General features: G+C 40.3%; 1 protein-coding gene and 1 long non-coding RNA gene across 2 annotated transcripts in view; both read left to right on the plus strand.

The window, feature by feature from the left end:
• Positions 1–20,724, plus strand: part of LOC109431463 (protein timeless homolog) — a 259,401-nt gene that overhangs the window by 114,319 nt on the left and 124,358 nt on the right. The window lies entirely within an intron of this gene.
• Positions 7–1,467, plus strand: LOC134285251 (uncharacterized). The gene is made up of 2 exons (XR_009996250.1): positions 7–614; positions 1,242–1,467. It is a non-coding gene; the product is annotated as an uncharacterized LOC134285251 (long non-coding RNA).

Consider the following 20,724-nt stretch of genomic DNA (forward strand, 5'->3'; position numbering starts at 1 on the left):
CAGGAAAGCTTGGAATCAAGAATGACTCCAACGTACTTTACCTGTTCAGTCACATCGATTTCAGAATCAAAGAGACGCAAAGGTCGAACGCCATTACGGTTTCGCCTTTCCGTGAAAAGAACAATAGATGTTTTACTCGGATTAACCGAAAGGCCATATTGGCGACACCAACCCTCAACTACCTGAAGGGCGTTTTGCATCAGGTCGAAAAGGGTGCTGATGCACATACCAACTAACAATGTTAGGTAGTCGTCGGCAAAACCATAAGTAGGAAAACCGCTATTATTGAGTTGCCTCAATAGCGTATCTGCTACGAGATTCCACAAAAGCGGTGATAAGACTCCCCCTTGGGGGCATCCACAAACACTCAATTTCCTAATCCCTGCTAGACGCAATGTCGAGAAGAGATATCGGTTTTTGAGCATTTGGTGAATCCAATTGGAAATCATTGGAGATATACCATGACTCCGTGCGGCTTCCAATATGGCATCGAAAGGCACGTTGTCAAAGGCACCCTCGATATCTAAGAAAACACCCAAACAAGATTGCTTTTGAGCGAATGCTTTCTCGATATCGTAAACAACCTTGTGTAAAAGAGTCACAGTGGACTTAGGGTATCGCGCTACTTGGGCGGTGGTTTTCTTCGTCTGTTATTTTCGTCTGTTTTCCACTGTAACTCGGTCAATTTTGAACCGATAGACTTGAAATTTTGTACACGGGTAGATACTATACCTATCTCACCGCATTCCAAGAATTGTGTCAATTGGTTCAAGATTGACTGAGTTATAGTGGAAAACAGACGAATATAGAAGCCACCGCCCAAGTAGCGCGATTCCCTACCAGATTGGTAGGCATGTTGGTTCACATGAAGAGGCATGTTGGCCAGATGAACATCACGGATATGATGATCCACAATGCGTTCTAAGCATTTCAGAAGAAAAGAGGTCAAACTGATAGGTCTGAAACTCTTTGCTTCTTCATACGACGCACGACCCACTTTCGGAATAAACTTTACAGTAATATCCCTCCAGGATTTGGGAATATACCCTGTAGCAAAACTGCAAACAAGTAGTTTTTTCAAAACATGTTTGAAATAATCAAATCCCTTCTGAAGCAAAATAGGATAAATCCCATCTGCCCCAGGAGATTTGAAAGGAGCAAAGCTATTAAGAGCCCACTCAATCGATTCTATAGTTACAATACTCCGAGCCGAAGCTAAAGAATCATAACTACAAGAAAAGACATCAGGATCATCCGAAGATGTAATATCCACACATCCAGGGAAGTGTGTGCTGAATAAGCATTCCAGAACTTCCTCATCAGAGGAAGTCAGATCGCCATTTGGCAAACGAAGTTCGTTCACCCGGAAATCCTTAGATTTCGCAAGGATTTTGTTTAACCGACTGACTTCACTCAAGCTGGAAACATTTGTACAAAGGTTTTTCCAGCCGGATCGTTCAGCAGACCGGAGAGCTTTCCTGTAGGCCTTGCGAGCCGACCTGAAAGCCTCCGAACCAGCCGAACGTCGTCTGTTCCAACTCTTTCTACATTGTTTCCTGAGTTTCGCCAGATCAGAGTTCCACCAAGGGGTTCCTCTTGTGATCTTCACAGACCGTAGAGGGCATGCTTCTTCAAAAGCTTCCATGATGAAGGTCGTTGTAGTATCAACGGCATCATCTAAATCACTTGGAGTGTCAATGGATGGTGAATATCCATGAAATTTGGCTGCAACCAAATCAGTATAAAGATCCCAGTTTGTTGACCGAGGATTCCTGAAACGCAATGTTTGCGAAGTAACATTTAAATGTTCAAAAAAGATATAGCGATGGTCAGATAAAGATTCTTCATCTGACACATGCCAATTGGTCAGCTCGTGACTAATTCTGCTAGAGCAAAGCGTTATATCTAACACTTCCTCTCTAGCAGATACCATGAAGGTTGGGCGGTTGCCTATGTTAAGTAATGCAAGATCTGTACTACTTAAGTACTCCATCAAACTGGAGCCTCTCAAGTTAATGTCTGAGCTGCCCCAGATGATATGGTGAGCATTAGCATCACTGCCAACAATTAGCGGAAGGCCTTTTGAAGTGCAGTATGCGATGACTTGTTTGAAAGCATCCGTAGGGGATGGTTCATCATGTGGTAAATACACAGAACAATAGACGTATTTCCTGTTGAGGTTTCCAACAGATACATCAATTGTGATAGCACATACATCTCTGGTGGTTAGTTCAGAGATGAGTGTAGCAACTATTGCGTTGTTGACAAGCACACAGGCTATGACACGCGAGTTTGCCATTTCATGTTTACTGAAAGTGGCAAACACCGGGTTCACAAGGTTTCCTAGATAGAAATTTCCCTTACGAAAGTAAGGTTCTTGTACCAAGGCCACTTGGGCTGTACCATTTTGCATAAGTCTGCAAAGATTGATCGTTGCTGTTCTTTTATGCTGAAGATTGATCTGAGCTATCCTAACCGTAGCCACTACCCAAACTAGGTAAGATTAAACTCTTCGCAACAACAGCACAACAAAGAACAGCAACAATAAAACCAAATCGGTATCGATTGGAAAACGCCAAAGGCGAGGATACACAGAATACACTGTGTAAATCGCATAATGCGAAACCATATAGGTGAATATTTAAACTAATTAACAACATCTTCATAATCCCGCCCTTATTTAGCCTCAAGTGAAACTAAAGAAGGGCAGCTGATTGTCTCGGAGAAACACAAGGTCCACTGCACCATTGCTCCGGTTAGCGCAGTAAGAGCTACATACTGTGGAGGGCGCCCTGGTACTCCACAGGCTCCGTTAGTGGTTAGGTTTTTATTAGACCCCCCTAGCCATTCATTCCTAGGCACGGTAAGCATAAAGCCGCATCACACCATGAATTAGGGGTCACCTGTTGGTGGATTCTTACCACCGGAACAGGCGGTCCGTAGTGTTATTCTTAGCCAATTGAGACAATCGCTACCGACACTACACAGCTATCTAGGCTGATCGAGAAAAGAAGTTAATATTGATGATCAGCTTCATACGGACTCGAACAGCCGACATCGGTTTACGTCATACGGTTTTACGTCCATACAGCCAGTGACACATTCATTGCAGCTTTGACATATGGTACATCAAAAATACATTACGTATCGTATCGCTTGCTATCTGATATGGTTACTGTGGAGAGAGAAACACCATGCATAGATTTACGACTGGTGGTGCTGTCATGACATCATACGATCCTGTGCCTCCTGGTTCGTTTGCTTCTTTCAACTAGGTTCTATAGCAATAGATAAGCTATCCTCGGACGCGCGACATACAGAGGAGGCTTTCGTTTTCCATCAAGCAAGTATAAATGAATAAAATGATAAGTCAATAGACAGCCTTTCGGTGGATGGCGTTTTCACGTTCTGCAATGAACTGGGAGGTTATAGGGTAAAACTGCATTCGGGTAGGGGCTCCTATTTTAGACTTTCCGCTATGACTCAGACGAGTGATAATACGATTATAGCATAAGCATAGAAAAAACGATTGTACAAATCGTGGGTGGCTATACAATGCTCAGCTTCATATGTTTTGAAAAATCTAGCACGTAGTGTCGCTAAAATAACGTTTGGCATTAACGCCTTTTTCTACGTGTTAGAGTTGGTCGAAACAAGCATCACATTGTATACCTGACCACGTCCTTACAATCGCTAGGTAAGGGTTGGAATGTTAGTTTTTGCAATTTCTGATCGTAATAGGCTGGTTTACCTCACGCAAATCTGACAGGAAAAGGCCTACTTTCCCACACCAAATTAACAGTGCTGTAATGATTCATTACAGCACTGATATGCGTTGCGTAATGGAATATTATAGCACTGTTATCAGTTTTGGTCATCTTCTGGATGCTTTCTGGACGCAGTTATGAAACATTGTGACAACTGCGCATTATAACCTATTATGATCAGATTTTCTTAAACATTGGCAAGCCTCGTTGGATAAATGTACGACTCGTGCTGTAAAAATCGTCATTCTGCACCTTGTTGCGTAAACTACTATTAACGTCTTCTTGAAGATACAGGGTACCGAAACTATCTCCATAGACGTTAAGGAAGAGGAATTTGTGTGAGTAGGTGGGGATTGTTATGAGGAGCTCTATTCGACAATCTAGAGCGCAGTTAATATTATTGATGGATGGTTGTTTACAGATATGTTAAATGAACTGATAGAAGAGTGATAATATAATTATTTCTACAAATTAGTAAACGTGAATGGGAATTTCAATTTACTTAGATGCAATCAGATCAAAGTTTCTTGGGTACCATTTGAGGTACCAAACAATCGTACAAAATTTGGGTTTGAACGGTTGAGCCTACATTTTGCGCATCGCGATTAAAGTTATTCTATTTCAAGAGGTAAGTAAAAGTCTAATTACATCTGTTATACGTTGCTTTAGACTCGAAAAGCTTTGAATCGAGGAGAAATCAGTAATCTTTCTAGTTGTACCGACGTGTCATGTGTTCTTATTATTTTGTCAACTATCCGCCATAATTGGTCATTTTCGAACCCATGAGTCACATTTGTTTGTATGATAGCTTTGATTTTTTTTTTGCATTGAACATCGTATATTACTGTGCGACACTAAAATCTAGAAAATGTTATGATACAGAAGCGCACTGCATTTCATAGGTACTTTCCACATTCTATAGGCAAATAATGATGATGCGTTCTGCTATCAGTGCTCCAATAAATTTCTGAAAGGATCTGTCCCACATGTGCCCTTTGTCACATATGTTATGAACGCGTGGGCATCTCCCTCGACGCATCACGAATCAAATCAGGGATGGTGAAATCCATCGAACGCGGTTGCCTAACAAGATGGAATGTCAGCTTGACAACGTATGGAGGTGAGGCTTGCGGACGACGACGACGACGAGATGGATCGTTCGTCGGGTGACGTGTGATTGCTTCCTAGCTGGCTCAGGATGACGACTGACGACCGACGCCGCCGACGACTGTGATGGTGGTTCCTATAGTGACTCCTTTCGTGAGATGAGCGACGACGAGTTGGGACTGATGATGGTGATGATGATTATGCGAGAATGCGTGCGAGTTGGCGTTATACTGGCTTTTTAGGACAAAAGTAATGCCTACGCATCAGTAAAGCAAAACCGTGACAGCCGGAGTGAAAAATGCGATTAGAATACCAAGGTGATCCACCGGAGGGAATCTTTGAGCTCTGGTGGTATTTTATCAAATTTTGCACATCCGAAGGTATTTAGGTTATTTGAACGTGTATGGAGGTTGTTGAATCCTTCTTTTAAAAGAGTTCCTCGAAAGCTTGATGATTTTCTTCGGTGTTTTGTATTCTGTCCCGATTGTTTACAATAAGCTTAGATCATTCACCTAAGTTGAGTAATTACTTTCAACTTAATTTCCTGCTATAAAACCAACAAAGATGCAAAGAATTCATCAGCGATGAATAATTCCAAAAAAAGTATTTCTTCAGTCCCAAGAACAAATGTTCAACTTGAAATCTTCCTGTGAATTAGTTTTACCTTAACAACACAAATCGTTTGTATTGATCCCTCCCCATGGATATTCGATCTTGACGCGATGAGAGGGCTTAACCCATTAGCACTTTGTGCGCCAATTTATTCAGTTCTGATTCAGCCTTAAGATAGATGTGAATCTGGTTTAAGAGCTGAGCAGAGGTGAAAAAATCGGCCGTAAATGCTAATGGGGACCAGAGGAGTATCCGCAGTGAGCCTATCACAATTTCCAAAGCAATGCCATAGTTCAGCTTGCATAGACCCAATATTTTAGGAATGTGCAGTTAGATTTTGAGGAGCGTTACGTAAAATTGGGTGTGGGTGGTATCTGCGTTACACTTACTACTCATCATTATTGCTCTAGGAATCTAGAAGACAATTGACGCTAGAAACTGCACTACCAGTTGAGCCTAGACAAAAGTAGCTAGTAATAGGAAACTATGGGCAGGATAACAGTATTAACATGGATTTTTTTTTCATTATTATTTATACATATCTTCCAAACGGGTGCATAGAATTTGGAACCGTTTGAGCAGGAGCTCCTATTTCGAGTGTTAGTAATACCACGTAATACGTTTGTACAGGTCGGACTCAATTGTCCGGAGTCGGGTTCTGAAGCTTCGGAAACGTGTGTCTGGGGAACGAAATGTTGTATGTATAAAGCTAAAATTTTGACATTTTGTCAAGCAAATTTTGATTAGTAGCCAGTAAATATTACAGCTTTGTACATCATTCCGTTTGCCAGATGTGGTTTTAGGAGGCTTCAGAGTTTGAATCCGGATAGTCGAGTCCGACCTGTAAGACCATACGTGTTTTTGATTATCTCCTAGATATTATTGTGGCAACGTAAAAGGTAGGAATTAGGATATAAAGACGTTAACGACATGCCAGGATTACAACACATTTAATTAAATTGGGATTTGAATTTTCTTGGGTCTAGAAAAGAAGGTTTAGTCTTTGAATTTTCATTTTTTTTTTTAATTTTTAAATTTAGACAGCTAAAATGATTTCATTGTTTTGTTATTTATGTATTTTCAAGTCAAAATTAATTTGCATATTTTTCATCTAAAGATAACCAATCAAACCCTTCCCTTCCCACGACTTTAAACGACTATTTCTTTGCCAAAAAAGCATTTCCGAAAGAAGCGCTTGAACAAAAAATATTGCAAATTGGCTGAATTTTTCGAAATCAATGAACTTTGTTTTGTTGTAAACCAATAGGTTCTTGATTGTTTATCAATAGTTCTACTATTGAAACAACTAGTTAGTAGTTGGGTAAAAACTTATGAGGTTACAGACATATTCTAAAAATTATTGCATCATATTTATCTATTTCCGTTTATTCAGATTTCGTCGAAAATCGATGGTGCTCTCTAGCTAGAACAACCAGGGGAAGTGGAGGGTTAAACCCATGTTTCATTGAATTTCGCCGTATTATTTGCATAATTGTGTCAAGTCCACTCCAATTCCTTCCCCCAACCCATACCATTACCCCTCCGATGGTGTTCATGTGGTCCGCACGGACTATTACGGCCATTACCCCTCCTTGATCTTCGGCTTTGGATTGACTTGCGCTCTTATTGCCCCACCAAATGCTGCAAAATGAAAATGAAAATGAAAACAACACAAATCGTTTGTATTGACGTTGATGTTGTATGTTCTGGAACTAATTACAACTCCTATTAATCCAACTATTCCCAGTAGCTCCACTTCAAACAGAGATCCATTATTATGCTCCGCCAAAGTAAAACCCACGTCAAGCATGAAATCCGTTGAGAGTTGTGAGTGTTAAGTTTCCTCAATCGTATTTCTTTTCTAGTTGACCTGGCAGCAAACATCGCATCGTGATATTGAACTTTGCCATGCCGTTGGGTAGCCAACTGCGTATACTAGGAAGAGGGTAATACCGATTCGACTGCTACCAGGAAGCTGGCTGGTTAGATTCGAACCCCGGAACTTTCCCCCCATCTATCCCACCGATGTCGGTCGATGGAACTGGCAAACTTTGACACAGAAATGAATAAGTTGAAGTTCACCATTCTGACACATCAAGAGCCATACTACCACCGTAAAAGTTAAATAACAACCTTCGACTGACTGGAATGAGCGGAAATCGGTGAAATGATTGCTCCCTGCTCTCTGCTGCGCGCTCCGAAGTGGAAGGGTGACGTCCTCCAAAGGATTAGTTTTAGGTGTTTGACGTTTTGAGTGAGGTTCATTAAAAGTTTGAAAAGCGACGCGGTTGTCTTCTGATGTGTGTGATAATAAAAGCCAGGAAAGTCGTGTTACTGATGTTTGGTGGTGGAGAACTCTGGCGTAACATGTGTGAAGCTGCTATGAGTAGAGCAGATGGATGGTCCTAACATCTTAAGTTTATTGTCCAGCAGTTTTATCGTTGCACAAGATGGTTGATGACGTTAGAAGCGAATCACTGTCCGAAGTTGAAATTTGTTATTACCCATTATTGAATTTAATTGATTATTCGATTCAAACCCATTTCAAATGATGCACCACAATTTGGTCCAAAGCATGGTGTGTCAACATGCCGGTCTCACTTGCAGTGAGGACTACTGGTGTGTACTATTTGCACTCCGAAAACTTTAAGCGGTTTTCCATCGAAGGTTGTTATTAGTTTCTCAGTTGCCGTTCAAATCACCGTTCGAATGAAGCAAACGTATCGAATTTCGTCGAAAACCCTATGCATCCACTACGTACGGCGTACGATAAGAAGTTGCTCTTTGTTGAAGAATCAAGCGAAACTGTAGTCAGTTTTGGTCAATTACCGTAGCTAATCTGCAACGAGGGAAACTATTTGTTAACAGACTGATACATGTAATATTTTAATAGTATCCCTCAAATAATCAAGTAAAGTAATGATTACTGCTATAGATAATTATAAGATGGAGATGTGAAAACTTTCGAAAACTGTTTCTCTTTATTACGAATTAGATTCTGAGTTAGATACGAACATGAGATCTGTTTACCTTGATACCTTATTGGATACCAAGAAGCTTTACTCCAGCGCCGAGCGTATAGTATAGCATCATCTTCATCGATTTTCGGCGATGAAGTTCCTCCAGTTTTCCCGAACGAGTACGGTTCCCAGATCATCTTCTACCGCGTGCAGACAGTGCGTTCGCAACCGCCCACGAAGTGGCCGAACTCTACCTGGTTCCGTTTTGAATAGGGTCTTGTACCATTTAGGCAGGTGTACCTATTTTGGGCACTTGCCGCTATAACTAAGTCAATTTCAAACCGATTGATTTGAAATTTTGTATAGAGTTAGACACGTACAGTATCTAACTCTGAACAAAATTTCAAATCAATCGGTTTAAAATTGACTTAGTTATAGCGGCAAGTGCCCAAAATAGGTACACCTGCCCAATTGGTGCAATACCCTACTCTGTTTTCACTATTCTTTCTGTGAGGCGCCGTATCCTAGGCGGCTCATGTCGAGATGTTGATGGTTGGTAGGACGTCGAAACTTCGAAGTGCTTAAACCAACGTTCTAGCTGGTCAGTTTGGTCGGTGAGTAACTGTCTTAGCGTCTTTTTCACTGGCATCCTGGATTGATCCTTGCTTCACTCAGGCGTCGTGAAATATCGTAGAGTAGGCGGATTTCGCCGGTTTGGCGGCTTCCTTCCCTTCGTCAGCCAGGGAATCCACCCACGCTCACTTGTTCCGTCTACGAGAGCGTTTGACTTACTTTTCTTGAGCCGAATAACGTTAACAGGACTCGTATTTGGCTGCTCAGATCCTTGTACGCACTGTTGAAACTAGTGCGTAGTAAAAGTTTTCCTTGTCCTGTAGCTCGGCAGCATCGGTCGGTGGGTAAGTTTGGATTTGGATTGAGGTTTGCAAAAACGTCTTCTGTTTCCGGCCGTAATGATTCTTTCATTAACTGGCTCCTACTTGATAAGCGTCACCTCTACCTAAGCTAAGTAGTGAACCAAAACCTCGGTGCCGGAGAGCGTTATCGCCTCCAATACCGGAATACATATGACAATACCTATTCCGACGATAGCTTGTGTTCTCCAAAGTTAGGCCAAGCTCCAAGGATTTGGGGCTTCAAGCGCCACGCCTAGTTGACAAGTTGTACCAACTTGGCCAGCTGAGCTCAGCATCAAAACATTCCATGTTCGAATTCATGTCCGTTGTTTCATGCTGAAAGCCGAAGCCGTTAAATCAATTCGTGATCTTTTTGTGTTGGTTTCTCGAAGGGTTTGTTGAGATTCTGGGACACTACGTTGTTGGCCTAAGATCCCCTATGCATCGTGATGAGGCTGCCATCTTAGGTATAACTTCCGGTGAAGGAGAATTTAATATTTAGCCGCTGGATGCTAGTACAGACGCTGTTTGAGCCGCACCTCCTTGGTGAACAGTCGCTCGGGACGTACCTTCTCAATTTAGCTGATGTCAGAAGGAGAACAGTGGCCAGACTGTATCAGCAGTTAAGCACACAGCTCTTTGCTGGCGGTCTGTGTACATATACCATCATCCCGTGGACCGTAAGGTAGGAACTTGTGAGGACCAGACGCTCCTTGTCGACTCATTATTTAGCAACTCTAAGACGCTATGCTGTATAATGATGATACAGTTTACAGTTTGATCACCTTAAAGTTGTCATGTTCCGTCGTGCATAAGCCAACGAAACGTGAACAAGATTTCATAAAAAAAAAATGTCAGAATGTTTTATGTCTCATCCTGTTCGATATCGCACCCCTTAGTAAACACGGTGGGTATGTAAAGGTATGCTATCATTTTATGCGTTATTTGTGGATACCATTTTGCAATCTCGTTCCTGCCTGGATGCGTGACATACCTCCGGTGACGACGACGTCGGTGTCATTCTTTCCATCCCACCAGGCGTGTTGATATGATACCGAAAAACTCCACAACATGTGGACTCAGTGAACGCTTCGGTACCACCCGCACTAGACTATCAAGCAGCCCTGTATCAGCTTCCTTCTGCGCTGCTGTAACGCTCGATTTCATGTTTGCCGTCTGTGATATGCTATTTTATTGATTTATGGTTACTTCATGAAAGTTCATCATCGTCGTATACTTCATCGTTTTCCGTTTTGAACCGTCTGGGTCGTTTGGTTTTTTCGTCATTTCTGTGTAGCGTAAAAAGAGAAGATGGGAGGTGGCTTGTAAACCGTCAGCAGCACAGTGATCCGTGGAGTTTAATCCACGTCGTTGGCCTGGGGTGATTCTTAGGGGAATGTGGTGCAAAACGTGTCGTCCCCGTGTCTTATAAGGATATTTACTAACTGTCTTCCAGAATTCCATTTCTCAAAGTAACATTTCCCGGAATGCTGCTTCCCAGCATGATATTCCTCTGAATGATTCATATATTGGAATTAGTTTTCAATTTCTCAAGAAAATTGGTTATAGATACTCTTAAGGAGAAACTTCAGAGAATACAAACATGGCTGCCACAATGGCCGACTTGGTCCCCTACTCACGTTTTCAAGAGCACCAATCCTGAAAATTCGTAAACAAATGCTCTCGATTAGTAAAAGCTGTCTCTTTTAGCTTGTGAGCAAAGCCAGGAAAAACAAGAGCGGCTTTGTTCGTCAGATTTGTGCCTCTAAAGTTTGTATGAAAAATTGCAATGGGATTTGCATGGGATAAACGTTACTTGACGTACTCTTCTAAAACATCATTTTGAACCACTTCCCCTAAACTGCAACTGTTGTTGGTTGGTTAGCTGGATGGATTTGAACACACTCGGTTCAGCCGAGAAGATGAGTGGGTAAAACGTCACGCAAGGATGGTTGGTAGCAACGACCAAGCGGGATAAGTCTATTATTTAGTGTGGTAAAGCTATCTTCGGTGGGTGGCTGGTGAAGCGGAAGAAACTGTGACGACGTATTGGCAATATTTGATATTCAAAAGAAAATTTCCTCCCCAAACGATGAGGATGGCGTAGACGACGACGTCGACATCGACGTCGTCGGCATCGTAGAAGGCAATCTGTTACTTGATTTACATACAAATCGCTCCCACGAAAGATAAAATTTTCGCGCGATATCGTGCTCTAAATTTTCCCGGCTGCTGACTGACGTTGCCACGATAGTTAGTAATCACGACCAGGCTGTAAGTTATGATCATCCGTTGCTCCTATCAAAATTAGCTGCGGCAGATGAGCCCAAGCATTCAACTACGTCTAACGACTCTACGCTAAATCCTTCCAATTTCAGCATGGTAATGACATTTTCTTACTCGACCGAAAAAGAATGATTTCCCTCCGTTTTTTCAATTGCTCCTTAATTCCTTGTTCGACAACATAATCAGCGTCGAAAATAGCCCAATGGTAAAACGATGAGCGTTTCTTGCCGCAGTCACTGCTGCTGCTGGTGTGATATAGTAATTTCTTTCTCTTGCTTCAAGATGCTTGTGCTTCGTGTGCTGGAGGCTAAACACCTAGAATTCACACCACGTAGCACGTGGATGCGAAACTGAAAAAAAAGCTCCCAAGAAATTACCGAAATATCGAGCCGCAACCAAGCACGTGACGGGGGTTAAGTAAGCAACACCTATAATAAATATGCAGGGCAGAACCCAGTAGTGCCACAGAAAAAGGAAGGTCCATTCATAGGTCATTCTTTATTGTCGGGAGATTTACTGTTGCCCTGCCCTTTCACGTGGTTCGAAAAGAATTATCACATGAGGGAACGTCTAATTTACCTTTGATCGAGTTTTATATCGTTCGATCGGAAGTGATTTTTCTTGTTCTGATTCGGCATGACCTTGTGCTGCTACTTTCGTAAAACTTGAACATTGCCAGATGAATTGTTTTCGTCTTCTAATCTTTATTGGCAATCTTTTTATTCTGCTGTATTCCAGCTAAAGGCTTATTGCGGAATTAGTTTGTGCGTAAAATATGAACAACTTCTTCACTTTTCGGCTTCGGATTTTCGGTTTTGTTGCTATCGATGATCGATGATGACATTGACAAGGGAATTTCAGTTGTTAAGACACTATGCATGAAATACATTTCAGGCCAAACATTTCAATAGGTCCTATCTGCATTTGAGAGGCTCTCTTTGTTTGCTTTCTCTTTCAATTATTGCAGTGTAATGGTACAATTTTCAACTATTTTTGCAGTACAAATCAAAAGACAATGGTTTTGACCATCGTTCAATGTAAGGAGGCAATCAAAATACAAATAAACAGCTGAGATATTAACGAAAGAGAGAGAAACCGAAGAGAGCCTCTCTTTTGCAGATTGGACCTTTAGACATGTTTGGCCTGATTTATAGTTAACATCTTATGATGAAAATTTGCCGCCGCTCCCCCCTATGACACACTTTTTGTATGAGAGCTAAAAATTTTTCGTATGGCCCTAGCCAAGATCACAGGGTTTGACGTTATTAAAGTGATGAAAGTTAATTGTAATTCTTGTAATGAAAATATCACCTTTAACACTTTAATGCGCCTCCAACGGTTCATTGTGAACCGGCTGCTACAGATAAAGTATAGCTGATTTATCAGAGATGCTCGATAAACAGGAGGAACCTGTTAGGGCTAGTAATCCTACACTGAGGATACTGCAACTCCGAAAATCATACGAATCAACTATGATTTTTTGCCACAAGAATTTCTTGCGAAAATCATAGTTACGAACTATGATTTTGGATTTAAAGCGCCAACTATTACTGTCATACTGTTACTGTATAATTTATAAAACTTACGTATAAAAACCATACCGATAACGTATAAAAACTGAAACTATGTCGTATAGTTATCATACATATTTTTATGAAATATTTTGCACAAATTAAAAAAAGTCGCAACCTGGAATCGAACCAGGGACGTCAAGGTTGGCGAGTGCGTGCTTTACTCATACGCCCATCGACGCTTCGGAAGTTGAAGTGATTAGAGGCCAATAAAAGTTTTGTTGTTTTTTAGCAATGGTGTTTCATAACACATCTTATGATTTTCATACGATGCATCTTATGAGATTTTTCATACGACAAATCTTATGGATTTCGCATTTCAAAGTATGAAAAGCATACGAGGACTATGAAATGATGAAAAATATAAACATTACTGTTTCATAAGATTTAAACTATGAAAAACATACGAACAGTATCCTCAGTGTACATTATAGAGATCTGCGGAGGCGGCCATTGTAAGCCAATCGTGCAGAAAGAACTGTCAAAGTGTGAGCCAAATGAACAGGCTGATCGTTCGTAAGAAGGCGTCGATTGAACGGTATTGCAATCCGAACTAAATAAATTAAAATTATTTTTGCAATTTCTCATCGTAATAGGCTGTTTTACCTCACGCAAATCTGACAGGAAAAGGCCTACTTTCCCACACCAAATTGACAGTGCTGTAATGGTTCATTGCAGCACTGATTTGCGTTGCGTAATGAACCATTACAGCACTGTTTTCAGTTTTGGTCAACTTCTTGATGCTTTCTGGACGCAGTTATGGAAAATTGTGACAAGTGCACAGTATAACCTGTTATGATCAGATTTTCTTAAACATGGCTATGAACATCAGTGTGCAGTTTGATGAAAAAGTTTTGTTAAAAACTATCCTCAAGGGTAATTTATGAAATTGCAAAAAACGTTGTACGCAACTCGGTGCAGAACTCGATTTTTCCAGCACTCGTCGTAATTATCCAACTCGGCAAGCCTCGTTGGATAAATGTACGACTCGTGCTGTAAAAATCGCCATTCTGCACCTTGTTGCGTAAACTACTATTATTTTTAATATCGAGAAATTGACGGTATATGTAAGTTTAGTAAAAAGATAGAATTTAATTAATTCTGCTTTCAAAAGCTCAAGCTTATGACGAAACTTTTGTTGCTGCACTTCTCGAAAAAACTTTCATTGCTGCTTCTTGCTTCATTTCTGCCGTTTAGCTTAACACTTTGCAATAAATTTCAGATTTCATCGATTGCTGCGCTATTTTTTTCAAAATTTTGAAAAAAAAAAATCTACCATAATTAGAAAATGTAAACAAAACAACTTGAACCACTACGAAGTCACGCACAAAGTTTGAACATCTAGCTTTGCAGCAAGTGTTGGCAGCTGATGTAAACAAAATGAACAGCGTTGCCGAATCGACATATGTAACTTCCGCTTATCTCTATGTAGAGGATTTCTAGTTAGGGCTTAGTAGTTTCTATACGCAGAAAACAGTTTCAATCGGTTGAGTCTGAGAGGGTTTTGAGAGTCGTTGTGAATCATAATTGTTGTGGTGAATTTGGTGAAACTGGCAACACTGTATGAACGAATTAGAGGCAGTAGAAAACGTATAAACTGTTATGAAGTTTGGAAGGATTAGCCGTTGTAAATTGCGGAATTATACACTTAATGTAAGTTTGAAAATGTAATTGTTATTGTTTGTTTGTTAATAATTAAATAAATATTACAGCTTTGAAGCTGCACTACAGAAATGCTGCTGTCAAAATGTGTAGATCGTCCGTTCAATGGTGATGCCCCCAACAATAATGGAAACATTAATTGTGACGAATCTTAGAATCTTTTTGGAGTCAGCAGACTTTGAATTGTTGTCTGGGCTTTCCACTGTTCGGTTAATTTTAACAATCAATTCAAATATGCAACAATTAGTAGTATAACTTGTATTCAATTATATAATTTTAATGTTTTCTTGCAATATCAATTTAAAATAACCGTGAAACGAATAGTGTGAAAGTGGAGCATTTGATAACGCTTGCTTATAGATTCGAAGCTAACGGGTGATCAAGACTTAAGACGCATATTTGTCGAAATCGACACAAACTGACTACTTCGACTTTGACTAACGTAACGTATTTATAACAAATTAGAGATTTTTTTACGTTTTTCGATTGATTGTATGAAATCTTTTCTATAGTTTGGAGCTGTTTGGACCGATGCTGATAGTGCTAGGGATGTGGACGAAAAACAATTTTCGAAAATAAAAACAGTACTAAAATGAGGATTAACAAAAATGGACATAACGAAAACATCGACCATCTAACAGATCATAGACTCATCAAAGATTACTTAATTACAGGGCATAACAATTATCTAAACCAGGGGTTTTCAGACTTTTCGGCTCGCGGTGCACTTTTTGGAAATAAATCGCTCCGCGGTGCACATGTTCATTATTGTTAAAATTTGTTCATATTTGTTTAAATTTATAGCAATTCCAAGGTGCATACACTCGTCATTCGTATTTACCCCACCAATGACATGATATGTACTGTCTTACGTTTTTTCATCACTTATCGGAGCATAGTGGAGTGTCACAGTTATTCGACTTAAAATATTTCTTACACAGAGTGTTTCTGGAAACTTTCAGATAAGATCTTTATAAATACTGAATGAACTTGAGCCGAATTAGTGGTGTTTTGTTTTTAAGAACCTCGGTGAAGTCCTTCTAAGACTACTGAATTATTTCTAGCATGAGCGTCTCGTAACCTCTCTTTTTCCCTCTTCAGCGACTCTAAAACTGGAATTTGCGAAGGATTCAGGATCTGAATCAAATTGAAAATGGCCGGAAACGACAGTTCTCGTTATTTTCTACAAACTACGAACTAATTTGAAGACAAAATTCAAGAATTTACGTTCGTTGGACAGGTAGGTTTGAGGCTAGGAAATCGCCACCAGAAAAATTATGATAGACGTTTTTCCAAGACTTGTACTGGATTTCTGAAAAAATTCTAGCAAGACACTTGGCAGCTTTATTTTCGGAACTTTGGCATGTACTGACAATATTTTTGATAAATTCCTTCCAGGCACTCTTGTCAATAATTCGGAGAGAGTTGTGTGTTCACCTGATTTCGAGATCAGTAATAGATTCCTTCTCTGGTATTAAGCAAAGCCACAGAAATATTAGTAAAATTTCTTCTAAATTTTTTTTAGCGCATTCATTGAAGATACATTGCAGATGCCTTGTAGGGTAAGTACTTGGGAACATCCATTACGAGTCCTTGGAAAAATATGATATTTATTAGGACGGTTTTGGCAGACTTGTTCCATGATTCTTCGCGAATATCTGAGACGGTTTTTGCTGGATTCAAGGTTAACTCGCCGGCTGGAATAATGGAAATATTACTCTCAATCCCTTGGAGCACCTTACAATAGTTCAGTTATTCTAATTAAGTCGAATTATTTTTCATGAAATAGGTAATGAATTTAAATTTAAACTTAAACATGCACTTTTCTTGTGTTGCGGTGCACTTGTCATGGTCTCGGTGCACTAAGTGCACCGCGGTGCACGATCTGAAAACCGCTGATCTAAACAATAACATGCTTTAAACCTTGACATGACAAAAGAACAAATACAAAATGGACCATACAACAAAACCAAATCTTTCACATCTTCTACCGTAACCTTCTGAGTCACACTGTTGCTTGTGTCTTACTGGACGACATGCTCCGTGCAGGCTGGTGAACTGCTTCTGAAGGATTACGTGCATGCAGTTATTACAAAACTTGAAAGATCTTTGGAAGCAAAGGAAATTTCACTTGCGGCTTTCCTCGACATTGAGGGAGCATTTGACAACTCATCTCATAACGCAATGATATCTGCAATGGCAAAACGTAATTTTGACAAATGCATCATAGATTGGGTTAGCGAGATGTTATCTAAGAGAGAGATATCAGCAAACCTTGGAAACTCTTTTATAAGTATTAAAGCAGTTAAAGGGTGTCCACAAGGAGGCGTACTATCACCTCTATTGTGATCTTTAATAGTTAATGATCTTCTCAAACATTTAGAATCTCAGGGGTTCGAAGTTTTTGGCTTTGCAGATGATATAGTCATATTAGTTCGAGGTAAATATGACTGTATCGTCACTAGCAGAATGCAAAGTGCTTTAAATTTTGTCTCTTCGTGGTGCGATAAGGAAGGGCTAAACATAAACCCTTCTAAAACCACCATCGTACCATTAACACGAAAGAGAAAATATAAAATAAAATATATTATATTGAAAGGTACACTTATAGAACTTTCACATACAGTTAAATACCTTGGGGTATATCTTGACAGCAAACTTAGCTGGAACTTTCATTTAGAGCAAGCAATCGCTAAAGCGACAAATGCTCTATGGATAAGTAAAAAAACTTTTGGTAGGCAATGGGGATCAAAGCCAAAAATGATTCATTGGATCTATTCGGCAATTGTGAGACCCAGAGTAACCTACGCTTCATTGGTATGGTGGGGAAAAACTAAAGAAAAAGGAGCTCAAAAAAAGCTAGAGAAGCTTCAAAGATTAGCAACTTTTTCAATTACTGGTGCAATGAGGAGCACACCCACAAAAGCATTGGATGCTTTGCTTTTTTTGCTACCATTGCATCAATTTGTGCAATTAGAGGCTGAAAAGAGTGCGCTAAGGATCAAAAGATCTGTGAACCTCTTGGAAGGTTTCCTTATTGGGCATCACAGTATTCTTAAACAATTTAACGTTAACCCCTTGATTTTGAATAATGAAGATTGGATGAAGAAAACATACAATTCTAATGGTTCATATCGAGTGATTGACACATCTCGTGTAATGTGGGAGTTAGGTGGTCCAGATCTTCGTTCAGGATCAATTGTGTTTTATACAGATGGTTCAAGACTGAACGATCAAGTAGGAGCAGGAGTTACTGGTCCGGGGATAAACCTATCGATTTCTACGGGTAAGTGGCCCACTGTATTTCAAACTGAAATTCAAGCAATTTTAGAATGTGCTGTAATATGCTTACGCAGAAACTACAGGCATTCAAATATCTGCATCATGTCTGACAGTCAAGCAGCGCTGAATGCTTTGAGGTCGGCGACATGTACATTTAAACATGTTTGGGATTGCATTCAATCACTTCAAAAACTGTCTTGTCGTAATCAAGTCAATTGATACTGAGTTCCTGGCCATTGTGGAATTGATGGTAACGAAAAAGCCGATACGTTAGCAAGACTTGGATCGAACCGTCAATTCATAGGGCCAGAACCCTTTTGTGGGCTTTCTGCTGCAGCTCTTAGAATGGAGCTGAAAGCATGGGAAACTTTAAAAGTGGATGCCAATTGGAAAAACACTTCTATAGCGAGGCAGGCAAAACATTTCATTACTCCAAATGTTAAAATGACTCGCAAAATACTATAACTTTCCAGAAAAGATCTCAGTTTATATGTTGGTCTAGTTACAGGCCATTGTCCGAGCCGATATCACTTGAAGTTGATTGGAAAACTTCAAGATGATCTTTGTCGTTTCTGTGAAGCAGAGAAAGAAGACTCGGAACACCTATTATGCCACTGTCCGGCAATTTTCAATAATAGAATTAGGTTCTTCGACAAAGGGCTGTTAGAACCCTTTGAAATATGGAGAACAAATCCCAGTAGGGTAGTGCACTTCATTCAGAACGCAATACCGTGCTGGAGTAATGCTACAAGTCCAACATTGACAATCACTTCCAATAGTGTTATGTCAAATGGACAAAGCTAAAAACAAAACGGGGAATATATCACAATAGATCAAAATAATGGTCGCAGTGATGAAAATACCCGACACGGAATAAAAAAAAAGGATTACGTTCTCTATCCTATCCAAAGGCCTAGTGAACTGTCGTTGTCCGCGCAAACGCTTCGTGCTCCTCCATATAGACGCGAGACGATTGCGCGCTTAGTGATAGGAGAGGTGTCTACGTCCCGCGGTGTGCCGCTAGAAACCTTAGAAAAAAAAGAGCTATAAAATTTTTGTATGGGTCGTCACACTTTGATGAACCCCCTCCCCTACACCTGAGGCTAGTACATTTTACAATTTATTTGTGACGTCACAATAAGTGTCTTACTTGCATGCTTTTCGAGGTGCTCTCACGGATTCGGAGCAAGGTTGCGACCATTCATTTGCAAAGATTTACATTCATTTGCTATTATCTCAGTTCAGAAGCATGCTATCGAAAAACAATGTATGGATGAATTTAACCTTGTAGTTTTATCTAAAAGTTTGCCGAAGAACATTGGGGGCGCAAACGTATACCAAAGTCGTGAGCGAGCTGTGAAGGCAACTTTCCACAGCGTGAATGTAATTTATATTCACCACACACACACTCTCGATTGTCACGGTGAACATAGTTGTAACAAATGGTCTACATATGATTGACGACGAATAAATAAATGAACCTTCTGTCAGCACCGCACTGTCGATGATCTTGTAGAAAAGTCGAAAGAAAAAGGTTGACGTGGACCTGAACACTGTTCATTAACACCCTGCAACGCCACACCCAACCTCTAACTTTTCTTCTGCACTATATTTACCTTTTTTTTGTAATAGTAGTTCTTATGTATTTTTTTTTTTGTTAATTGTGGGCTTTTTAAGCTGTTTCGTTACTATAATTTATTCAGATAGTATTAATTTTAGGTTACATTTTAGACATTAACACTACTGACCGTACTGACACATTTTTCACGCACAATTTTGTTTATAACATTTAGTAACATTTTTAACGATTAACTTTTTACAAATTCTATAATTTAAGAAGAGAAACAACAAGGAATTTAAATGAAATTTCATCAACATAGAATAATACATTTCTTTCATTTACTTCTACGCGCGCGCTACAACTTCTTACAAGGATCACAATTTGTACAAAAAGAGAAGTTTCTGCATTCAATATGCTTCTTTTATAGAACGCCATTCAGCATAAGAATCCGAAATGGCCTCTATGTTCTGGCGTTTCATGCTTGCCCATCCTGTTGCATGCAGCACCCTCTGTGGGCGATCAAGGCATCAACAGGGCTGTGTGTAAGTGTTTTGCCCAAGCTCAAACTACTCGAACGCTCTCTCATCTTGTCTGGCCTGTCATGGCATCTGGTTTGCCTTTTGGAAAGGTCATAATTAGGAAAAAATCTATTTGAGGTGGAGCCTTCAAGTTAAAATTGGAACCGAACAATTACAAGCCTTGGCCATCACGACCCTGTAGGCATCACTCCACGGGTTCGTATTGGCACTCTAACAAGACCCTCACAGCAGGCATATTTACTTGTCCATATCTTGGTCTTGAGCTTGACTTTGGCAGCCGCAAACACCACCCGGCGTAAACAGTACCTGTTTGCTTCATCCATCGCCTAGCCAGTACACTGGCAGGGCGCTGGTTCACAATAGCTTGAGTCCACCAGTACATCGGCGGTCCCCGTCCTAGGGTCCTAGGGTGGGCTTGCCTAGGGATGGTCATACAAGCATATACGCGAGAGCATCGCTATCA

This window comes from Aedes albopictus, chromosome 1 (assembly GCF_035046485.1).
Source record: "Aedes albopictus strain Foshan chromosome 1, AalbF5, whole genome shotgun sequence".
Taxonomy (NCBI): domain Eukaryota; kingdom Metazoa; phylum Arthropoda; class Insecta; order Diptera; family Culicidae; genus Aedes; species Aedes albopictus.